The sequence below is a fragment of the Myotis davidii genome, unplaced genomic scaffold, assembly GCF_000327345.1.
Source record: "Myotis davidii unplaced genomic scaffold, ASM32734v1 scaffold247, whole genome shotgun sequence".
Lineage (NCBI taxonomy): Eukaryota > Metazoa > Chordata > Mammalia > Chiroptera > Vespertilionidae > Myotis > Myotis davidii.
In genome coordinates, this window is record NW_006299593.1 from 2,652,317 (window position 1) to 2,677,175 (window position 24,859).

At 43.3% G+C, this 24,859-nt stretch overlaps 1 long non-coding RNA gene across 5 annotated transcripts in view; it reads left to right on the forward strand.

Moving 5' to 3' along the window:
• Positions 1 to 24,859, forward strand: part of LOC102771690 — a 45,439-nt gene that overhangs the window by 15,689 nt on the left and 4,891 nt on the right. The window contains exons 4-5 of one of the 5 annotated variants that reach the window (XR_001515813.1): positions 13,979 to 14,083; positions 22,743 to 23,769. This is a non-coding gene — a long non-coding RNA (uncharacterized LOC102771690). Of the gene's footprint in view, positions 1 to 13,978; positions 14,084 to 15,329; positions 15,368 to 16,382; positions 16,618 to 16,689; positions 17,187 to 22,742; positions 23,770 to 24,859 lie in introns of those variants that run through there. The other 4 variants (XR_436267.2, XR_001515810.1, XR_001515812.1 and 1 more) reach the window with 4 other exon arrangements.

Genomic DNA, 24,859 nt, shown 5'->3' on the forward strand with positions numbered 1-24,859 from the left:
CAAATAGGGTTACATTTTATGTATTGTGGTATTTCTGTCTTTGATTCAGTAGTATGCCTTGATAGTATTCCACGTTGGTACATAAAGATACTTATTCTGCCCTGGCCAGTTGCTCAGTGGTTAGAGCACCAGCCCATGGACCAAAGGGTCAAGGGTTTAATTTCGGACCAAAGGCACATACCTTGGTTGCAGATTCCCCAGATCTGGTAGGGGCACATACGGGAGGCAACCAATTGATATTTCTCTCTTTCTCCCCTTCCTCCCTCCCTTCCATTTTCCCACTCTCTCTAGAAATCAATGGAAAAAATATTCTTGGGCAAGGATTAAAAAAAAGGTACTTACTCTTTTGGCTACTGTATAGTATTTCATAGAATAAATATACTGTATTTAGCTATTTTACTATCAAGGGACATTAAGGTTCTTCCACTTTTTTGTTGTTATGAATGATTCTTGTTGTGTTTTCAGGGTCAGCATTCTGTTCCTAGGCCTTTTTCCCCCTTTTTCTCATATTCTCCCTAGGTGATCCCAATCTCTCTGATGGTTTCAGTTTCCATCTACACATGGATGATGCTCATATCTCTCTCCAACTACTTTTATGGACAACTCCACTGGATTGTTTTTACCGACTTGATAAAATGCAGTCTCCTGCTCTTCCCCACTTGCTTCTCATCTAGTGTCCTGTCACATGATAAACAGCACCATTGACACACATAGTTGTTAGGCTCCAAAGCCTAGTAGTAATTTTTAAGTCCTCCCTTCCCTTTCCACAGTTGACAACAAGCTTATCACTAGGACTTGTCCTCCCCAAATATCGAAAAATATCAATGTGAGAGAAGCAAGTCGATTGGTTGTCTCCTGCATGCACCTTGACCAGGACCCGGGCCAGGGAGAAGCTTGTCATCGAGGTATGTGCTCTTGACCAGAATCGAACCCGGGACCCTTTGGTCCACAGGTTGACACTCTATCCACTGAGCCAAACCAGCTAGGCCCCCCCCCCCCCCCAAGATTTCTTGAGTTCTTCATTCTTTTACTTATGTCTCTCACCTTTGCTTTCCCTCCATCCCCCACTGCAACAGTAACTTGCTCCAGGCTCACTTTGCTCAAGTGTCTAGGAGATCCCGGGACCTTCTTGAATGCTTTCTTTCCTTCTTCATTGTTACTACTCTGTACCTTAGTTTCCTTATTTGTAAAATAGAGTATCTGTGAATATCTGCTTAGGGATGGATTGGCAACTAGTAAGTGCTCTGTGAATGTTAGCTGTTATCATCATCATAGTTGGCTCCTCATTCTCCTCCCGTCTCCTCCCTCTTTTTCCTCCTCTCCCCAACCCCTCCTTGTCTTCTTAGTCTTAATTTTAGTTGTCATTGGCTTCGTTGTTGTTACTGTTGTTGTTCTTCTACTCCTCTTCCTCTTCCTACTCCTCCCCACACAGTCTCCAGTCCTGATTTTATCGTCTCCCACTTCCATTCCATTCTCCTCACTGCAGCCAGACTAAGCTTTATAAAATGTAAGCCCTAGCCAGGCCGGCATGGCTCAGTGGGTGAGCGTTGACCTATGAACCAGCGCGTCACAGTTTAAATCCTAGTTAAGGCACATGCCCAGGTCTCGGGCTTAATCCCCAGTGTGGGGCATGCAGGAGGCAGCCAATCAGTGATTCTCTCATCATTGATTTTTCTTTTTCTCCCTCTCCTTTCCTCTCTCTGAAATCAATAAAAATATAAGAATATCCTATATAATAAAAGGAAAACATGTAAATTGACTGTCCCTCTGCTACGCTCACCAGCCACTCAGGAGTGAGTATGCAAATTAACCCAACAAAGATGGGTTAATTTCATACACAGGCGTTGGGCGGAGAGCAGAGCTGCAGCTTGGGGGGACATGGCTCCCTTGGTCCCTCCCCCAAGCTGCAGGGCAGAGAGCAGAGCATTAGAGCCAGAGGCTTGGGGGGACGTGGCTCCCTCGGTCACTCCCAGCGACCGAGGGAGCCATGCCCCCCAAGCCGCCGGGTGGAGAGCAGAACGGGAGAGCCGGTGGAGAGTGGAGCAGCTTGGGGAACTTGGCTCCCCAAGCCGCCAGATGGAGAGCAGAGAGGAGAGCTGGTGGCTTGGAGTACTTGGCAGAGTGGGAGGCCGTGGGATGGAGACAGCACAGGAACGTGGGGACCACCAGGAATGCTGGGAATCGTAGTTCTGGTGGCAGACGGATCTCTTAGACCAATGGTTGGCAAACTCATTAGTCAACAGAGCCAAATATCAACAGTAATTCTGGGGAAGATATCGTAAAGCTTCCAGGAAATCTCCACCAATGAAGCAAAGAAAAGAAAATGCCTCTATTATTCTGTGAGCAACAAACCAAACTGGGTTGGGGGTCTCAGACAATTCGCTCATATGATTGCAAAGACAGAAACTCCTGGATTGGAGAGGGCTCCCCTGAGGGCTCCCAGATTGGAGAGGGCGCAGGTCGGGCTGAGGGACCCACCCCCCGTGCACGAATCTTAGTGCACCGGCCCCTAGTGTGACAATAAAATGTAAGCCTTAGCCTGTTTTGGTCAGTGGATAGAGCGTCAGCCCTTGGACTGAAGGGTCACAGGTTCGATTTGTGAGGATTAACAACAGCAAAAATAGTGATCTAACTCTACTGTTTAAAAATCTTCAATGATCTTTCTGTTGGGCTTTTGCATGCACTATTACCCCCACCTGGAATGCTTTTTCCCTTGATCTTTGAATTACTGGTTTCTTTTTACTGAGATACCCATTTGTTTGTTTTTTTGTTAATCCTCACCTGAGGATATTTTCCCCATTATTTTTAAGAGAATGGAAGCATGGGAGGGAGAAAGGAGAGAGAGAGAGAGTGAGAGAGAGAGAAAGAGAGAGAGAGAGTAAGAGAGAGAGAGAGAGAGAGAGAGAGAGAAGGAAAGAAAAAGAGAGAAACATTGATGTGAAAGGCATCGATTGGTTGCCTTCCAAATATGCCCCAATTGCATATGGCTCAACCAGGGCCAGGGGTACAACTTGCAAACCAGGAACATGCTCTTGACTAGAAATTGAACCTGAGACCCTTCGGATAGGCGGGCCAGTGCTCTAACAACTGAGCAGCACTGGCTGGAGCTGAGATACTTGTTTTTAAATGTCATCTCAGAGAGGCCTTACCCTGACCATCTAATGATTCTAAAGTAGCTACCCATATACTTCCTATAACATCACCTCTTTTAATCTTTTGTGTTGCACTTAGTAATATGATATTTTTTGGTTTACTCACACATTTGTTTATAGTCTCCTCCAGTTAGAATGTAAATTTCTGAGGATAGTGCTTGGCACATTGTAGGAATTCAGATAATACTTGAATGATGAAACAGCTCCTTATGTCTTATGAGGCCCTTCTTGGTCTTTCCAGCATCATCTGCCTCTTAGTACACCCTCTACTTTGGCCTCCCCAGCCTATCCCTTTTCTTCAGATGTGCTTTCTTGCCTCAGGGCCTTTGCATATACTGTTCCCTCTCCCTAGGATACTCTTTCTCAAATGCCTTGCCACTGCCTGAGTATCTGCTATTTATCCTTCAAGTTTTAGCTTAGGTGTAGTTTCACCTTATTAGCCTTCTTAATCTTACAGTTTTTCAAGTATTGCCTTTAATTATCATTCATATTGTAATTATTTCCTTGTCTTCTTAACTAGACTGTAGTTTCTGTCAGATAAAGGCCCATGTCTTGCCCACCGTGTACTCTTAGTCCTAGCTGCTGTGGGCTGGAAGAATCCCTTGAGGTGGGGGTGGTGGGTAGGAGGGATGAAATACCAGGGGTATCACCTGCGGGGCAACAAATGTGTCTTAGAATGTCAAGCCATTGGGCCCTGGCTTATTATCTGAACCATCTAATATACTCGTCTCTCTGTGAGACATATTCATAAAATCAGAGTAAGCCCGGCAGGGAACTTGTCCATGAGGGGGGCATGAATAAAGAGGACCGAGGTTGAGGATTGGGGTACTCCTAGTGGCTCATTGCTGGAATAAAATCCTAAGTGAGGAAGGAAGCAAAAGGCCTTAGGGCTAAGGTGAGGCAAAGATGAAACAGGAAGCTGAATCATTAGGTAAGAAACGTAAACAATCAGGATAGTGGGTGGAGTGTAAGAAGGGACAGAACAAGCAAGTCAGGATTAGGACCGTAAATAATCTTGGGGGTTGGGTTGCTCAAATCATCTTTAGCATTCTTAGCTCTTTAGTGTGGAAACAACTTTTGTGTTATAAGAAGCATTAGGTAGTTAGGCCGACAAGGGTTTGAGCTGAATTGCATATTACTTAGTATTTTATGTGCTATATACAATCAAATCCAGAAATTTCCTCCAGAAATTCTAGGTTAACTTTTTCCCTACTTCAGTTTCTGCTCCCAAGAGCCAACCTTCACTCCTTTTAAATATACTCAGTGCAAATAACTCATCTTTGAAAAAAGATTCCTGTATAGAAGCCTGTAGCAATCCTGGTATTCCCATCAGGCAGGGTGAGCAACCCTTCAGGCTATCCTCTCACCAAACCAGGCATAGGAACTGGCGTTAGCAGCCTCAGGAATTCAGGGCTCTCTGCCTAGCCCCGTGGTCGGCAAACCACGGCTCGCGAGCCACAGTTTGCTGACCACTGGCCTAGCCTGACTGGAATTTCTCTCTCAATTTTTGGAAGGGACATGATAGTGTAGAATATAGGGTGTACTCTCATAGGTGAGGCATATTAAGGAGTAGTGGAAGAGTGGCTGGGTGTACATAGATGGTAGGATCTGAAGGTGTGTAGGCAGTGGACTTCAAAGTTTCTGACCTGGAACAGTCCTTGAGTTTGTCAGCATTAGGGGCCTCTGATGTGCCAAGGAGAATAGAGCTTGTCATTAGCTCTTAGAGGTGTCCTGTATGTTTTTCTGTGTAGTCTGGAACTCTTCTGCAGAGTAATAGCTGGCCTAATGGTGGGTGCTAAGGGGGAATCATCGGGATAGAAACAGTACTTATTGAGGAGGGGTGTGTTCTCTTTTGAAGGTTGGATGGATTATGTGTGGTTATATTGGGCAGTTTAAGGCCTATTCAGGGTAGGCATTTATACTTCTATCCTAGGGCTCCGTTAGGAAAACTAATTTAAGAGAGCTGGATGGAGATCATGGCCTTTGTTAGTGATTTCCCCAAGAGTGTGAGTGCTCCCAACTTTGACTCCTCTGTTCTCTAAGCCCCAGGCTTTGAGGTCCTGCCTTTTGTTTTCTACTTTGTGGCCTTCAAATTTCATAATCCATTCTGACTCTTCTTTCTATATCACGCTATGCTCAGCCTGACTATTGGCTTTACATGGTCCGCTAATTAAAAAAAAAAGTTTAAATATTGATTTTTAGACAGAAAGGGAGAGAGGGGATGGGGGAGGGAGAGAGAGAGAGAGAGAGAGAGAGAGAGAGAGAGAGAGACAGACAGAGACAGAGAAAGATAGATCAATCAGTTGCCTCCTGATGTGTCCTGATGGGATCAAGCCCACAACCTGGATATGTGCCCTGACCAGGAATCAAACCCACCATCCTTCAGTATACTGGACGATGCTCCAACCAACTGAACCACGCCAGCCAGTGCCATAGTCCCCTAATTTTGATATTTCCAGTTAGCTTCAAGTGAGGGCCTTCTTCCATTAGCCCTCTTTCTATAGCTATGATTTTGAAGCTTTAATGCATTAGACTTAACCCAGGGGGACAAAGGTTGTGGAGGGGGAGCTGGATACTTACTTAAAAAGCAGATTATTGGTTCCTCCTAGCTATTCTGATTGAGTAGGTATGGGCTGGTAAGCAAGGATCTGCATTTTGCTTGGCTTCCCTGGTGACTCTGACACTCCAGTCATATGCAGATCATATTTAGAAAAATTCTGACTTAGAGGAGTCTGCTTGACCTCCGACCTTTAAAGGGGAAGGAATGGGCTTTGAACCCTTTCCTTGGATCCTAAGGTCCTAGGAACATTAGTTATCCATTGGGGACAATGGATAACTGACTCTGTGTACCAGTACCTGTCTTCCCATTGACATAGTAGGTGCAGAGCCCAGATGAGGTAGCGGGTCTTAATGACTCCCCCACGGCAGGTCAGTATCTCTGGGATTTACAAGGGGCATTAACTTTGGATTCAGAAGGCAGGCTAGAATATAGACCTTAAAGGCTGCCAGGTGTACTTCAGATTTATCTCTGCAGTGCCTCTGTCTCCTGTGCACATAGACCAGCCCTAGTACAGGTTATCTTCATTTGGTCTCCAAACTGTCCTCACTTCTTACTGTGGTCATCCTCTGTAAAGTTTCCACTGTCCTCCCATAAAACAACGCATCCTGTCAACCTGTCTCTCTCCTTTTCAAATCCTCTGTTGGATTTCTGTTATGTGTACAATCAAGTCCAAATGTCAGGTTGGAATAAACTGTCCAAATTATGGTCTACAAGGCCCAGCAAAAACTGTTTCTCAGGGCTTATTCCAAGCCCTTCCCCCTTGTGTCTGTCTCTTGCAGGCACCCTTGAAGTGCCTGGACCTCTCTTTTAGCTCTCTGGCTTTAGGGCCTTTGCAGTGCTATAGCCTCTGCCTAGAAAACTCTTTATCCAGCTCTTCACCTCATTAACTATCCCTTGCCTTTTTTATTATTTTTAAAAAATTGATTTTTAGAGAGATAGAGACATCGATGTGAGAGAGAAACATCGATCTGCTGCCTCCTGCACACTCCCAACTAGGTATTGAGCCCGCAACCTTTTGGTACACCAGACAGCGCCCAACCACCTGACCCACACCGGCCAGGGCTCCCTTGCCTTTAAGTTTCAATTAAGTATTATCTTCTCTTAGAGGTCTTTTCTGGCCACTCTATATTACACTCACCTGTTATTTAGGACCTTGTTTGCTTCCATTAGCTCACTTACAACTTTTTGTTTGTCTTTCCTTTCACCTAAAAATACAGGTAAGCTCCTTGAAGGCACGGACCTTGTGAATGGTTGTATCTTTAGTGCCTAGTGCATAGAGATACTCAGATACTTGTTGACTAAATTGCCTTTCACCTTGGTACCTGTGTTGGTGCTTTCTGGTTCTGTACAACCCTCACCCTTTGCATATGTTGTTGCCTCTGCCGGAAGTCCCTATTCTCTCATCAACTGTTCAGATTCCCTCTTGTCCTTTACCACTTCTTTGAGCAATTCCTTACTTCCCCAGGCAGTGCTAGTTCAACATAGATAATATTTTGGTCCTCTTTTTTTGTTGTTGTTAATCTTTGCCTGAGGATACTTTTCCATTGAATTTTAGGGAGAGTGGAAGAGAGAGAAAGGCAGAGAGAAACAATGGTGCACATCAATTGGTTGTCTCCTGCACAAGACCCGACCAGGGCCCAGGCTGGGGAGGAGCCTGCAGCCAAGGTATGTACTCTTGACTGGAATCAAACCTGGGAACCACAGGCCGATGCTCTATCCACTGAGTCAAATCAGCTAGGGCACGTTTTGGTCCTCTTGAATGGACTTTTGCCCTGCATGGTAATTTCACGTATGTAGGAGATAGATAGTACGTATTGCCTTTGATTTACAGATGACAAGCCAGAGTCTCTGAGAGATGGATTAACTTGGAAATGGCAGAACTGAGATTTGAACCTCGATATGTCTGTAGAGTCCTCACTTATTCTACTTCATTGCACTGTCTCTAAAAGAAACAAATAGTTCATATCTTTGGGGATTCCTCGTGATAATGACGAAGTCAACATATAGCCTACCAGAAATGAGCCAGGATGAAACACTATTAAATTAAAACCAAAGCAAATTTCAGTCATCATTCATAGTTGCTTGGAGGATAAAGAATGAAATTTTAATATTTTTGTTGAGAGGAAAAATAGCAAAATTGGTATACAAAGCCTTTAATACATTTTGCTTGAAAATACATCAGTAAGATACGAATTGAGTAAATTATGGCAGATATTATCATATTATGCAATGTGAAAAAGAATTAGATACACACACACACACACACACACACACATACACACACACAGTAGTCTTTTGGCTCAGTGGTTGAGTGTCGACCTATGAACCAGGAGGTCATGGTTCCATTCCCGGTCAGGGCACATGCCCCTGTTGTGGGCTTGATCCCCAGTGTGGGGTGTGCAAGAGGCAGCCAGTCAGTGATTATCTCTCATCATTGATGTTTCTTTCTCTCTCTCCTTTCCTCTCTGAATTCAATAAAAATATATTAAAAAAAAAAAAAGAACAGTAGTCTCTAAGATCTATCATTAACAGAAAACTAAAGGTATAGAATAGTGTTTGTGGCCTGTTAGCTTTAGTATTTGTATGAAAAAGGGTGGACTCTATATACTTATTATACCCAGACTACTGCCAGAGTTTGTTTTGTTTTTTTTTAAATATATTTTATTGATTTTTTACAGAGAGGAAGGGAGAGGGACAGAGAGTTAGAAACATCGATGAGAGAGAAACATCGATCATCTGCCTCCTGCACACCTCCCACTGGGGATGTGCCTGCAACCAAGGTACATGCCCTTGACCGGAACCGAACCTGGGACCTCTCAGTCAGCAGGCCGACACTCTATCCACTGAGCCAAACCGGTCGGGGCCAGAGTTTGTTTTTTAATATCTTTGTGTTGCTGAAGTTTGTTGTTTTTTTTTACCCATATGTACATTGCATTTTTTAAAAACTGTAGTAATAAAAGTAACAAAATTTACCATCTTAACCATTTTTAAGTGTACCATTCATACAGTAGTGTACAGTATGTGCACATGTTGTGCAACAGATTACCAGAATTGAAACTCATTTTTTTTCTTCTTAGAATAAAAGTCTTTATCTTTGGGCATTCATAGAAGTATAATTCCAAATCTCAAATAATAATTACCATTTGTGTATAGAATTTTCTTTGTGAGTATGTGGTTGTTCTTGTTATAGTTCAGTTATTGGTAAATCAGTGTAAAGGCATTCAGACATTTGAAAAAAGTTTTATGCACTTTCTGTTTCCTCAGTCCCATTCCCCACAATCTGATGCAATTCCTTTTCATAAAACTGATACTATCACCACTGAGCTACTTTATGATAAATCCATTGAACTATTTTTTTTTTATTGAACTGTTTTGACTCTTTCCTTTCTTTTTTTTTTTTTTTAATATATTTTATTGATTTTATACAGAGAGGAAGGGAGAGAGATAGAGAGTTAGAAACATCGATGAGAGAGAGACATCAATCAGCTGCCTCCTGCACATCTCCTACTGGGGATGTGCCCGCAACCCAGGTACATGCCCTTGACCGGAATCGAACCTGGGACCTTTCAGTCCGCAGGCCGACGCTCTATCCACTGAGCCAAACCGGTTTCGGCGACTCTTTCCTTTCTTATCTCTCTTTCAGTTCTTAGCACTCCTGTCTATTCCTTTCTTTTAATTATTTTTTACTAGAGGCCTGGTGCAGAACATTCATGCACTGGGGAGGGGCAGGGAGGGTTGGGTCCCTCAGCCAGGCTTGCACCCTCTTGCAGTCCAGGAGCCCTCAGGGGATGTCCAACTGATGGCTTAGGCCTGGACATCCTTAATGCTGCCACAGAGGCGGGAGAGTCTCCCGCCACCGCTGCTGCGCTCACCATCCATGAGCCTGGCTTCTGGCTGAGTGGTGCTCCCCCTGTGGGAGCACACTGACCACCACGGGGCAGTTCCTACATTGAGCGTCTGCCCCCTGATGACCAGTGCATGTCATAGTGACCAGTCATTCCACTGTTTGGTCAATTTGCATATTAGCCTTTTATTATATAGGATATTATATAGGATTGTTGACAGTATTACAGATGTCCCCTATTTCTCTCTCCCTTGCCCCTTTCCATTCAACCCCCACCCCACACCAGCCCTTTACCACATTATTGTCTATGTCCATGGGTTATGTATATATGGTTTTTGGTTAATCTCTTCCCAACTGCAAAACTGAAACTCTTATACCCATTAAATACTTCCTCATTTTCCCCTCCCCCTGGCTCCTGGTAACTACCATTCTACTTTCTCTTTCTATGAATTTGACTACTATAGATACCTCATAAAAGTGGAATCATGTAGTATTGGTCTTCTTGTGACTAGCTTATTTCACTTAGCAGAATGTCCTTGAGGTGGTTCACTCATGTACCATGACAGGATTTTCTTCCTTTTTTAAGGCTAAATAATACTCCGTTTTAGAGATATACTACATTTTATCTATTCATCTGTCAATATATTATCTTTTATAAACTTTTAAAAAGTACTTTGCTTCACCCTTTACATATGATCATACACATCGTGTGTGTGTGTGGCAACAAGGAGAATGGTTGTGGTGTTATTAAATTGTATCTCTCTAAACTTTATAGCAAAAAGAAGGATCCCTTTTGTCTAGTGAATGATCCTCAACTTTATGTTTTGGATTTTTGTATTTAAGATTTTTTTCTTTAAGTGAAACACATCTTTTATTAGGAATGCAACAACAAAAGGGAAGATTGTGTTTGAAATTAAAGATATCTGTGTACGTCAGGATACACCACCATTTGTCTTACTTCATCCACTCCTTTGTGTTATTAGCATCTCTGTGCTTCTTGTTCCGTGCACTAGAAATTTTGGGGCCCCCTTTTTATAACATGTTTTCTGTGTGTTGATTTTGTCTTTCCAAATGGAATAAATTATTTTTTAAAAATATATTTTTACTAGAGGCCCAGTGCACGAATTCGTGCATAGGTGGGGGCCTGTCGGGAGAAGGAGAAGATAGCAGGAGGGTGGCCGACCGGCCCCTCCCCGATCGGAGCCCGATCAGGACCGGGCCAGCTGGGGGGGAGAGGCTGAGGGCAATTGGCCAGTGGGCCCTGCCCCTCATAGGGGTGGTGAGGGCAGATTGGGTGTCAGCAGCTGGGGGGAGGGGTCGTGTCAGGTTGGCCGGCCAGCCCCACCCCTGATTGGTGTGTGTGGGGGCAATAGAGGACAGAGCTGGCTGAGGGGAGGGGTCGTGGGCTGATTGAGTGGTGGGGGCCGATCGGGGGCCAGCGGCCTGGAGGAGGGACCATGGGTGGTTGGCTGGCCAGCCCTACCCCTGATTGGAAGGGAGGGGCGATCGGGGGTGTTACTGGTTGTGGGGAGCAGTTGCAGGCCAATTGGGGTGGTGGGGGCCCATTGAGGTCAGGGTTGGCCAGGGTGGTTGGCCGGCCGCCCTGCCCTCGATCAGGGTGGGAGAGGCCGATCAGGGGCCGTTCCGGTCATTACAGCATTCCGGTCGTTGGCTTTTTATATATATAAATTGATTTTAGAGAGGAAGGGAGAGGGAGAGAGAGATAGAAACATCAATGATGATATATCGAGAATCATTGATCAGCTGTCTCCTGCACGACCCCCATTGGTGATCGAGCCTGCAACCCAGACATGTACCCTTGACCAGAATCGAACCTGGGACCCTTTAGTTCACAGGCCAACGCTCTATCCACTGAGCCAAACCAGCCAGGGCTGGAATAAATTCTTTAAAGCAGGAGACGTCTTATGTTATATCCTCTAGTCAGGCGCATAATAGAAGTTACTCAGAAACTACATATTCAAGGAAGATTAACTTATCTTGTACTCTTCACTAGTAAAAAATGTTTACATTTGCAGGCGAAGTGTGTTGGAGAGAGAGAGAGAGAGCGCGAGTGAGAGAGAGAGAGAGAGAGTGCGTGAGAGAGAGAGAGAGAGAGAGAGAGAGAGATGTTTCCTGGTGAAAGCCCAGGAAAGAGAGCAGAAGTTGGCATGGGGTCTTTAAGGCTGTGGACTGATAGGGCTGTGGTCCTAAGACTTCTGTGTTGCTGTCCTCAGGAGAATCTCAGATTTCTGCCCTCTTCCTAATCTCCAGCCTGGATTTTCAACTGTCAGCAGGGCAGCTGGATCTGCATGTGCCTTATGCTTCTTAAATATAGTAGCACATAGTAGGAATGTTTGATAAAAGTGATTTTTCATTTAGCTGATAGTATATGAAAGCATTTAACACAGGTCCTGAAATATAGTAGGTACCCAGGAGGTGACAGAAGAGAGTATGTGAGAAATATTTTCAAAGTTAAATCTTTCTCTAGGACCCCTATCTCTATTCCTGTGCCTCCACTCCTACCCTCTTGCTAAGGAGATAGGGGATAGCAACGTGGATTCCACCTTTGGGAAGCTTTCAGTTCCTTGTTTGTGGCTTTAGCTCGGGTGAGAAATATAATCTGCTCCCCTAAAACCTCACCCTGGACTGAAAATGTTCCAAACAAACTAGCCTGTCTTGTCACCTTAGGCAACTTTTTAAAAAAAATTTTTTTTTATTATTTCAGAGAGGGAGATAGGGGCTGCCTCTTGTACACCCCACACGAGAATGAGTCCACCACCAGGGCATGTTCCCTGACCGGGAATCAAACCATGACCTCCTGGTTCATAGGTTGATGTTCAATCACTGAGCCATTCCGGCTGGTCCCAACACCTGTCTATGTAGACAACCTTCTTAGTAGGGACCTAGCTAGCCTTGAGAATCTTAGTGGAGAAGTGTATGAATCTCTAGGGTAGTTGTGGCAAGGTGGTGGGTTTATGGGGTTGGGCATGGGTTTAACTTAGCCAGATAGCTTGTTAGCTGCAAGTATGGAGAAAGGGATAATGTAGAGAGAGAAAAGGGCTCAGCTCTGTGTCATTTTCTGCTCATAGGGAGATACAGGCACTTGTGCCAAGCACAGAGCTCTGGCCTGCTGTGTCTGTCACCTGTGAATGTCACCTCCTGGCTGCTCTGCAAGGCATTTGAGGTTAAGTAGATGAAATAGGGACTCTGGTCGGGCTTCTGGGAAGAGGAGGGAAAAGGATGAGGAAAGATAGGAAGAGTTGAATAACTGGTGGGGGGTATGTGGATTTGCTATCCTTACATGCTTTCTGGAACAAAGTGTAGGTGGAAGGAGGATGAGTGAGTGGGTGGGAGAACTAACAGATGTCACCTGTACCACTTGTTTGTCCCTCAGCCTGGACCCTTGCTTGATATTCTCAATCTCTGGTGTTGTTCCTCTCTCCCATTTAAAGTATCAGCATATATACCCATGTAATTTCATAGCAATGGAATCATACCTTAGTGCTGTTTTTTTCGTTAATACTGTTTTGTAATCCTTTTTTTTTTTTTACCTCCCCCCTATTTTATTGAAATATAATTGAGATATAACATCATGTAAGTTCAAGGTATACAATGTGATGATTTTATATACATACTAGTATATATTGTTAAACGATTACCACATTCATCACCACACATAGTTACCTATTTTTTGTGTGTGGTGAGGACCTTTTTTCATTTGATTGTATTTTATGGACATCTTTTCATGTTAACCAGTACTAGTATATAGAGTAAGTGGTTGAATTATATTTCAATGTGCCGCTATACCATAATATATTTTGTTCTCTAATATTTAATCTATTTATCTCACATATTACCAATGGGGCCTTTCCTGACCATACCCTTTCTTAAAATTGTAACAAACCTCCTTCCTTTCCGATCTCTTTTATTTTTTTCTATAGTATTTAGTACCACTTGATATACATTTAAAAATATTTGTTTATTGTCTAACATGCTCCAACCATTAGAATGTAAGCTTCATGAAGAGAGGATTCCCCACCCCCCCTTTTTCTACTACTGTATACCTAGTGCTTAGAATCGTTCCTGGTCACTATTGGTGCTCAATAAATATTTGTTGAATGAATGAATTTGTTGGACTTTTTGTGTAACTATTACGTTTTAATTTTCAATATTTTTGTTATTATGTACATTCTGTGGTAAATACCCTGGTATATAAATTTAGCACACTTATCTATCTCCTTAGGATAAATTCCAAGAAATGGAATGTCTGAGTTAAAGGATTATGCACATTTAAATCGTCAGTTCATGGAGCCAAACTACCCTTCAGAATGTTAACTACTATCAACAGTGCATGAGATTGCCAATTTCTCCACATTATGAGTAACACTGGGTTGTGTGTTTTTCGTATTCCCCATCTCATAGGTGAGACATGGTCTTGTCACTGTAACATAATAGTTGAGAATGAGACTCTGGAGTCAGCCTTCTGGGGCGTGAATTCTGACTCAGCCACTTACTGTATGTCCTTGGGTAAGTCATTTAACTTCTCTTCCCTCAGTTTTGTCTTGGGTAAAGTGGGTATAATGATAGTATTGATTTCATGGGGGAGTAAATCAGTTCAAGTAAAATGAGTTGAAAGAGTAATTGAGATGTAGCACACAATAAGTATAATTTAATTTAATTTTTTTGAATATTAAAGATACAACATCTTTTCAGAAGTATCTTTTCAGATGTATTTTGGACATTTATATTGTTTCTTTGGATCACTTATTCATGTCCTTCGCACATTTTCCCAGTCATATTTTTCTAATAATTTGTAAGAGTTCAAGTGTTGACTATTATGTATGGTGCAGAATTGTTCCCAGTTTGTCATTTGTCTTTTTATCTTTGTATATGCAGATTTTTTTCCTTCCTGCAAGTTTTACAGTTTTAGGTAATCAAAATAATCTTTTCCTTTGTAGTTTTCTCTGCTACTAGGCCAATCTTTTTTTAAAAAACGTATTTTTATTGATTTCAGAGAGGAAGGGAGAGGGAGAGAGAAATAGAAACATCAATGATGAGAGAGAATCATTGATCTTCTGCCTCCTGCATGCCCCCTCTGCCCCGCTCCAAGGGATCGAGCACATAACCTGGGCATGTGCCCTGACCGGAAGTCAAACTGTGACCTCCTGGTTCATAAGTCAGTGCTCAACTACTGAGTCACACCAGCTGAGCTACTAGACCAATCTTTAGAAAAGTCATGTTTTAATAGACTGACAGCTGTCAGAGGGAGGGGGTATTGAGAGGTGGGGGGGAAGCTGGGTGAGGTAGGTGAAGGGATTAAGCAAAAACAAACAAAACCCAAAACAAAAAAACAACTCATGACACAGACAAAAATATGGTGATTACCCAAGGGAAAAGGGAGTGGGGAGAGGTAGAAGAGGGTAAAGGGGAGGATAAATGATGATGGAATGAGACTAGACTTTGGGTAGTGAACATATAACACTGTATACAGATGATGTATTACAGAATTGTATACCTGAAACCTATATAATTTTATTAACCAATGTCATCCCAATAAATTGAATAAAAGATATAAATATAAATAAAAAAGGCATGTTTTGTTAGCTCAAAATTATAAAAATAGTAACCCATTCTCTTTGAGTACTTTGTGTATATGTGTATTTTTAAATCTTTAAGTCCTTAAACCACCTGAAATTTATTTTCATATGAAGACAGCTATTGTGATCTGGCTCCTCCTTTTTATTTTATTTTTTAAAAAATATTTTTATTTCAGAAAGGAAGGGAGAAGGAGGGAGAAATAGAAACATCAGCGATGAGAAGGAATCATTGATTGGCTGCCTCCTGCACACCTCCTACTGGGAGTCAAGCCTGCAACCCGGGCATTTGCCCTTGATCGGAATCGAACACAGGACCCTTCAGTCTGCAGGCCGACACTCTATCCACTGAGCCATACCAGCGAGGGCTGGCTCTTTCTTTTTAGTTGGATTGTTTCCCAAACCCATTTATTGAAGAAGAATCATCAAGAGTAGGAGCAAGAATGAGGAAGGGCTCTCCTTCAGGAGAATCTGTTTTCCCCTCCTTTAATTTGAAAGTAGGATATCCTAGAGATAGCAAATCTCCATTTCAAACTCAGTCAATAGTCAATAATCATTCTGTTGCTAAGCTGTGGAATGAATATGCTGTGTAAAGCAGTTTGGGATCAGAACTAACAACTTGACTAAGTGATGAGACTGCTCTGCTCGTTGGTGCAATTCTCCACTGGCTCTGGAGGCTCCTCCTAAGTGGATCCTAATTTGGGGACTGATTTGAAGGGGCATTGTTAGTCTGCAATAATAAGTTATGTGTTGTTCGAGAAACAACGTGACTATAGCAGATATTTCCTCACTGCAACCTGGGGGTATTGTTGGGGTATTGATAGGAAGTATTGAATAGTAGTTAACTCACTGTGTTATAGGTCTGCCCTTACTAGCTCTTTTGGAACTCTAGTCCCATCCCATTGCTTGCTACTGACTCAAGATAGAGGGAGGATGATTCTTGTATTGTAGAGCATCCACATATCCCATGGCAGCAGCTACTCTCTGCCAGAGATAATAAAGAAGGGCAACTAACTCTTACATGGCATATATTATGTTCTAGGAACTGTTCTAAGCTACACACACACACACATTTCACGAAGTAGATCCTCTATACTGGATTGAATAGTGTCCACTCAGAACCTGTGAATGTCATTTATTTGGAAATAGAGTCTTTCTAGATGTAATCAAGCTAACATGAAGTCATATTGGATTAGGGTGGGTCCTAATCCAATGACTGGTGTTCTTATAAGAAGAGGGAGACATACCAGAGGGAAGATGGCCAGATGAAGATGGAGGCAGAGATTGAAGTTATGCTGCTACACACCAAGGAATGGCAAAGATAACTAACAACCATCAGAAGCTGGGAGAGGCAAAGAAGGATTCTTCCCTACAGCCTTCTGAGGGAGCACAGCCCTGCTAACACCTTAATTTTTGACTTTTAGCCTTCAAAACTGTGAGAGAATAAATTGAGGAAGCTTAAAGCCACCCAGTTTCTAGACTTTTGTACAGCAGCCCTAAGAAACCAGTATACACTCTTATTATTGTCTTCATTTTCAGGTAAGAAAATGGAGGCCCAGAATGGTCAAATATTTGGAGATCTCTCAAGGCCACTGCTCTGCTGGCTGGGCACTTACCCTGAAGCTCCTGCTGTTGCTGTTGTCAGCTCTCCGCTTTCACCACAGCCGTCAGCTTCTGGTAGTGCTGGGGCTGAGCTGCTGGAATGGCTTCTTTCTGTCACAGCAGGCCCAGCCTTTTCCCCATCCTTGCCCACTTCACATCCTGAAGCAGAAACTCTTCTCATGAGGTTTCTGGCTATAGCCTGATCATTTCACCAGGTCTCTTACTGACTCCAACCCTTCAGGCTTTACTTTTCATTTCCATGCATTGTCAGAGAAGTGTGGGTGACATTTGAGGGGAGGGTCACCCAGCTCCTGGCAATTGAATTATGCTTCTCATTTCTGGCCCGCTTATGCTTCCAAGAATTTGTCAGTAGACAATTCAAGTCTTTATTTTTCTTTGGAGCTTTTAAGATCTCACACATAGCTCATATGGCACATATCACAGTTCATGGCTGTGAGCAGAGAAGGAGCTGTTTCCTGGTAGCACTGTCTGTGGCTGCCCCGGTCACCTGCTCTGGATGAACACAAATCACCACAGTGCCTCTCTCCCCTGCCACTGGGAATGGTGGGGATAAGGACATTATTTGACCCAGCTCTTCAGTGTAGCTCCTTGTCAGCCCATGGTCTCTCTTGCTGGCATCCCAGGAGAGATTTCCTCCTCCTGCATCCTGTTGCTGGCTCTGGAATCTCATCTATTTTCCACTATAGACCTTTTGCTTTGGATCCTGCTCTTATTGTCGGCTCCTCTCACTAGACTGAACTTTGGGAACTCAGGAACCATATATTTTTTTTAAAAAATATGTTTTTATTAGAGAGAGGAAGGGAGAGGGAGGGAGAGATAGAAACATCAACGATGAGAGAGAATCATTGATCGGCTGCCTCTTGCATGTCTCACATTGGGGATCGAGCCCACATCCTGGGCATAAGCCTTGACTGGGAATTGAACTGTGACTTTCCTGGTTCATAGATTGATACTCAACCACTGAGCCATGCTGGCCAGTCAAAACCATATCTTTTGTTTGCTGCTATAGCCCAGGACTGAGCAAAGACCTGGCACTTACTAGCTAATCCCTCAGGAAATGTTCATTGAATAAAGAAATGAATGTTGATCTTGAAGCTTTGGAATCCTAGTTTTTCTTCTTGTTAAAGCCAAGGATCAGCTTAAGAACTTTAGAGGCAGCCCTAACCGGTTTGGCTCAGTGGATAGAGCATCGGCCTGCGGACTAAAAGGTCCCAGGTTCGATTCTGCTCAAGGGCATGTACCTTGGTTGCAGGCACATCCCCAGTAGGGGGTGTGCAGGAGGCAGCTGATCAATGTTTCTCTTATTGATGTTTCTAACTCTTCTATCTCTCTCCCTTCCTCTCTGTAAAAAGTCAATAAAATATATTTTTTAAAAAACAAAACTTTAGAGGCCTACACAATAGAACAATTATCATGTCCCTCATACTTCTGCCTCCAGTATATATATTTTAAGAACAGTATTAAAATAAAACAAGTATAAAGAAAATCCAGCAAAATTACCATGGTGACTGCTTGGATAAATATTAAATAATTTAAAACATTTGTTGTTATTGTCTCTGCTTTGCTAGTTCCCTAAGCACATGCTGTTGGATAATCCTGCCCTGACCAGCCCCTCCCTCACCTTGAACTTCACTTTTCTCTTTATGCCATCTGCTGAAGCTGCCAGCTAGCCCCTTCCACCCCGCAGTGGTGTCTGGCTCCTGAGACCCCAGCCTGGGTTTGTGCCCTGGACTCCCTGGGGGTTTGCCAGAAAATCAAGTAGAGCACTGCTAAGGAGAACTCCCATGCTGACTTGGAATTATAGTCAGCATAGCACATTGTGTTACTTAGGCCATTGTAGTCATAATCTGCTTCCTGATCCTATATGTGGAAAGCTTAGAAATTTTCTTACAGTCTTCCTTCCTGGATTACTGAGAGAGAAGTCAAAACACAGGTTCACTCTGCCTCCTGTATTAAGCTGGGCCTTGCTGGGATCATTCAGAGAAGTAAGGTGTGATTCTGGAAGTGGAGCCCAGACTTCCTACAGGCTGTTCCAAGGTTATGACCATAGTCAAATCCAGTTGCTGCTTGATTCTAAGGAGTTTAAAATAGTATTGGAAACCTCCTAGGAAAAAAATCACCACCGTAACTTCTTGGCTAAGGAAGTGGTGTTTGCTGGCCAGAGTAGAGTGGGTAGCCAAGCCTCGCAAGTTCTATTCTGGACCTGTTGATTTGAGGTGTGACATTCAGCATTTTGAGATTATGTTCTGGAACTCTGATGGTTTCTCATCTCAGCATAGCGAGTGATACGGGCTGTGTTTGCAGGGAATTTGATGTCCCTTTGAATTTCCAGGCTCTTTAAATACAGCCCCTTCCGTTCCCCCCTCCCCATACACACTTAATATAGGAACCCAGCAACATTATCCACATTTTATTTGAACTTATTTAATCAGAATTGCTTTCCTTTTTAGCGGTGTGATTAGATCAGCTCCTCTAAGGGATGAAAACGTTAGGGTTTAGGAAAGGAAGGAAAGGTTTATGCAGGGCACATACCTTCGCCTTGGACAGCCAGGGAGTAACATGAGGGCACCAGGTACATGATGTGCTAGATGAGGAAGAACAAACTCAAATCCCTGGAGAGCCAGGCACATAATTAGATGCTTTTCATATATTTTCTTATTTAGTTACCATAATGCAAACCAATAAATTATCATTTTTGCACGGGCAAGCTGAAAGTCATAGAACTTATGTAACTTACCCAAGGTCAGACAGTGAGTAAAAGGCTGAGCTAGGATTGATTTCTCCTCAGGTCTGTCCACTTCCAAAGCCCATGCTGTTATCATAGCTCTTGTCTCTCTGACAAGATTTAGCAAAAGAAGGTGGGCAAAAAAAGAGAAGATGGGGAGATGCCATCTTTCTGTGCCTCACAGTTTTGCTTGTTGAGACCTGTTTAGCCAGAGCGTCCTGTTTATAGAAAACTAGGTTCTATATATAGAGATGCTACAACAACATATGTGGGAAAGATACCAATTGGCTGTAGGGGAGGGTTAAAAAAAGCCTTTGTTCTTTACCTCTAGGTCTCATTGCAGTGTAACCCACAAGTGTCAAAACACCACTGGCAACACTGGTTTAGTGTGTAAGAGGCCCTGTTCTATTCAAATAAAATCTGTTGGTCTATCCCAAGGAGTAAATAAGTCATGATGGGGCAGAGGTGAGGGTGTGGTGTGCCCTTACTGCATTTCCTGGAGCTGGTGGCACCTGTTATGTGACTATTGCAGTGAATTATTACTGAGTAAACAAGAGGTGTCTCTCTCTTGCTTTTCTAAGGGAGACCAGATGGCAGTGGGTGTTGGCCAAGATCCAGGGGATCCTGGCCTCTGCGCTGGCAGAATAGACAGCTTGAGAGGTCAGGTGATGGAATAAGAAGAGACAGAGCTAGTCTATCAACTGATGTAATCTTAGGGGACCTAGAATGTGTCCTGCCCCTCAAAGACTTGCCTCAGCGATTTGCTATTGTTTGGAGTTCCACAGTGAAACTTTCGCCCTAGATTTAAGTCTTTGAGACCCTACTAAAAATGAGACTCCAGGAAGGGGTTTGATTGTGAAGCATCCTGGTCATCTAAGTGGAAGTGTGATTCATCTTATGAGATTAATTTCTGAGAACTAGATTAAGGCAAGGGACTGAGAGGAGAGGACACTGTGCTCCTAGTCATAGGGACAGGAGGGAGACACCACTGAGTTGGATATAAAGGCTCTGCAAAGAGAAGTTGGGTCCCTAAAGAAACATTTTGCTTCCTTCACAATTTTGTCTGAGAGAAAACTAGCAGCTGAGGGTGGTGGGGATGGAGGCTCTTGACCACAAGAAAGGGTGTGGGACAGAGATTTCCTACCTGCATGCTGGGTATGCAGGCACATTATTGTCTGGAGAGCAGCTGACAGGCAAAATGTAACAAGGAGTGCAGGACCTTTGGGTCTGTGGTTTGCTGTTATGTCCTCAGACAAGACTGTCACAGATCTTAGGAAGCAAGAGGAAGCTTCACAGAAATGATGTAAAGTGGTGGCGCAAAAGAGGCCGCTGATGACAACATGGGCAGGGTACTTCCTCAATAACCACTGGTCACAGACAACTTGTGGTCTTGATTTCCCAATGAGTTGTGCTCAGCTAGGGCTTTATGGGAAGGCAAAATAAGTCATGTCAAAAGCAATGACAAAGCACTTGGGTATACGTGCACGTTCCCTTGATCACTAACTTTATGGAGCCAAAATAGCTAATTCAGAGGCTGCCAGCATAGCACCTGTGATTCAGATCTACAACTTTTTGGCCTGAGTTTCTTCAAAGTGAGAGAGCCTTCCTAATTGTGCATCTTCATGATCTGAATTTTCATATTTTTTCCTCCCCCAGGGGATCTCTGACAGAGGCAACCCAAACCTCTGCCTTTCCCAGCTCCTCACAGATGGATTCATGGATGTCCTTCACTCTTAGGCTTCAACTTTACTCTGTTTACTTTCCTACCCTAAGTCGAGAGCATTTTCTTTTTTTAAAATATATTTTATTGATTTTTTTACAGAGAGGAAGAGAGAGTGATTGAGAGTTAGAAACATCGATGAGAGGGAAGCATCGATCAGCTGCCTCCTGCACACCTCCTACTGGGGATGTGCCCACAACCAAGGTACATGCTCTTGAGCAGAGTCGAACCTGGGACCTTTCAGCCTGCAGGCCGACGCTCTATCCACTGAGCCAAACCGGTTATGGCAACAGCATTTTCTTTTTAATTTTTTTTTTTAATTTTTATTGATTTCAGAGAAGAAGGGAGAGGAAGAGAGAGATAGAAACATCAGTGATGACAGAGAAGCATTGATTGGCTGCCTTCTGCACGCCCCCTGCTGGGGATCAAACCCAGGACCCTTCATTCCACAGGCTGACCCTCTATCCACTGAGCCAGACCAGCTAGGCAAGAGCATTTTCTTTTGATCAGACTTTTGGTTTCATTCAGACCACTGGTGTTCTTACTCATTTCTTCTGGCATATTTTCCTAGAGAGCTGTCCTAGAAATGATCTCTATCACTCACCTCCTAAAGTTTGACAAGGTTTGGACTTCCATCCTTACTGGAATGAGTACAATGCTGTGGAGGTTTCTGGAAGTGCCATACCCCATCCTTTCCCCCACAATCTCTGTAGCCCATACACAAGATCGAATGATGTAGCTGGATCTGCTGATCACCAAGATTTTGGAGCCAGTACCTCCAATAGGGAGGGACTCCTGGCCATGTGTACTATGCCCTAAATGACAATCTGTCTCCCCTCCATGTCACCTATATTTTGGCTTTTTATTAAGAGGATCAAGCTCTGTCCAATTGCTTTATTCAAACCCCCTCGCCATGTCAGGACTCCACCCCTTTGTCAGTTCCCTTACCAGGGGCTGTGGCCTTTGCTTTGCAGCCTCCTTAGCCCAGGTCTCTTCTCTGATACTAGAGCCTTTTCTTACATCTAGGTTTTGGTAGGTAGAGTCCTGTTCACCCACAAATCTCCCAGTGTTGACCACTCTGAATTCTGCTTGCTACTTTTTGGCTAATTGGATGTCATACTGATATGTCCAGCTGCATTTCTGGAACAAGGTTCTTAGCTTAGGCCCCTATCCTGAATTTCATGCTAGCTCTCCAGCTGCCTCTGCCTCAAAAAAGAGCTTTTAATACGCATTTATAAAGCTTCAGAAGGAGATAGAGAATATGACATTTTCCAAATTTATTTGTTTAGAGAGCCAGTCCTGGCTGGTGTTTGAGCATCAACCTACGAACCAGGAGGTCACTGTTTGATTGCTGGTCTGGGTATGTGCCCGGGTTGTAGGCTTGATCCCCAATAGGGGGCATGCAGAAGGCATCTGATGTTTTTCTATTTCTCTCTCTTCCTCTCTTTCAAAAATGAATTAAAAAATACATTTAATTAGAGAACCATTTTATTTTCTGAAGGAATATTTATTAAAATCTCACAGAATATGGAGTTTGGTGGAGCACAGTTTTGGAAAGTGTGAACCTTTTCCCCAAAGGAATGGGTGGCAAATGGAGGAATTCCAGGCGAAGGTAATGTGACTAACAGTGAAAAAGATTCTGTGGGGTTGGAAATTTCTCCTTGCGTTCTTCATTGAACAAATCCACTGAACCACATACTATTTACCAGTCTCTGCTGGAGTCACACCAGTGTCTGACTGTTTACTGTGTGTCTGCATAAGGCCAGTTCTGACCTGGAGTGGAGCCTAAGGTGAGGAGGAAGTAGATATTCTACATTCTTTTTCCCACATTTGGATCCACTTCCCCTTTCCTCCAGCTGAAACAGGAAGTGGTGAGTGGGGTGATGCCATTATGGCCACAGACATCATTAGCTTCTGGATCCAAGGAAGGAGGGCTTCTGAGGCTTCTTTCCCCATGTTTGACCTCTTCCAGGATTTCTCAAGCACTCCTCCTACTCCAGGACTATTTATCTCAGCATCAGTCTCAAGTCTCACTGCTCAGGAGTTCAGGATTTTGACTTTACATATAGGGATCTCTGCCAAGTGAGATGGAGCTCATTCTTATGGAAAAACTGTGACGTTCTGTATTTTCTACTTTTCCTCCTCTTCTATAGCTCATAGGAAGTCCGGATTATAATAATTTTTTCAACCTCTCAATGAGATAAACCCTGTTCTGTGGGCAGGATGATCTTGCAGGTGGAGATCAATTTGGTAGGGAGGGTGATCAAGTGTCAGGAACTCAAGCTGGCATAGGTGGTAACCAAAGAGGAAATCAGTCACTTCCTTTGTGTGTGATTCTCAACCAGTACAGACTGGAAGAAACTACTTGAAGCAGATAGAAATCTCTTAAGTTTTGTGACTAAGAAATTACTAGGTCTCTTTGAGACCCTGATGTATATGTCTTTACTGTCATTAGTGAGATCTTTGGTCAGCCAGTCTTGACTCAGTTGGCTGAGCTAATCATAAACAAAATAGATGGAAAGACTCAGCTTTTTAAAATATATATATATTTTTTTATTAATTTCAGAGAGGAAGGGAGAGAGAGAGAGAGAGAGATAGAAACATCAATGATGAGAGAGAATCATTGGTCGGCTGCCTCCTGCACGCCCCCTACTGGGGATCAAGACCAGAGCCTGTATATGTGCTCTTGACTGCAATTGAACCCTTCAGTCTGCAGGCTGATGCTCTATCCACTGAGCCAAACCAGCTTGGGCAAGACTCAGCTTTTAGGTATGCCCTTAGGTATGATGTTCTTTGAACATCCAACAACTGGTATTCTTTACTCGTAAGCTCCATCCTAAGAGCCTTGGCCTATGGCACTTCTCCATTTCTGCCCCTTCTTCTGAAAGTCTTAACTGTGACGATCAGGGAGTGAGCATTTAGAGATCTTAAATAGAGCCAGTCAGTTATTTGGTCAGGCTGTAGGTATTTATAAGTATTAGTTGGCCTATAACTGCAAAAGGCTTGTTTTCTCTGACTAATCTTTGCCTAACAGGCTCCCTACATAAAGACATTCCTTAAGATTCTGTTCCTAGCTCTCTTCTCTCCTCCCTCTACTATCCCTGGGTGATGTCATTTATGCTTATGGTTTTAGCTACCACTGATATGTCAGAAACTCTTAAATCTCTATCTCCAACTTAAATTTCTCTTCTGAGTTCCCGAATCACAATGGCCAAACAGTATTGATGTTATAACCTGGATGGCTCTTAGGCAGTTTTAAATCAACATATCCCAAACCAAATTATATTCCTTATCAACCCATTCTCTTCTCCCTATTCCCCTATTCCTTCCTATTCTTATTCCTCCTCCTTTGTTTCTGGGCTTAGTAAATTTGTTTCTTTTTCTTTTTTAAAATTTTTTCCTGCCCTAGCCAGTTTGGCTCAGTGGATAGAGCGTCGGCCTGCGGACTCAAGGGTCCAGGGTTCGATTCTGGTCAAGGGCATGTACCTTGCCTGCGGGCACATCCCCGGTGGGGGTTGTGCAGCAGGCAGCTGATCGATGTTTCTCTCTTGTCAATGTTTCTGACTCTCTATCCCTCTCTCTTCTTATCTGTAAAAACATCAATAAAATATATTAAAAACAAGTTTTCCCCCTGCATTTAT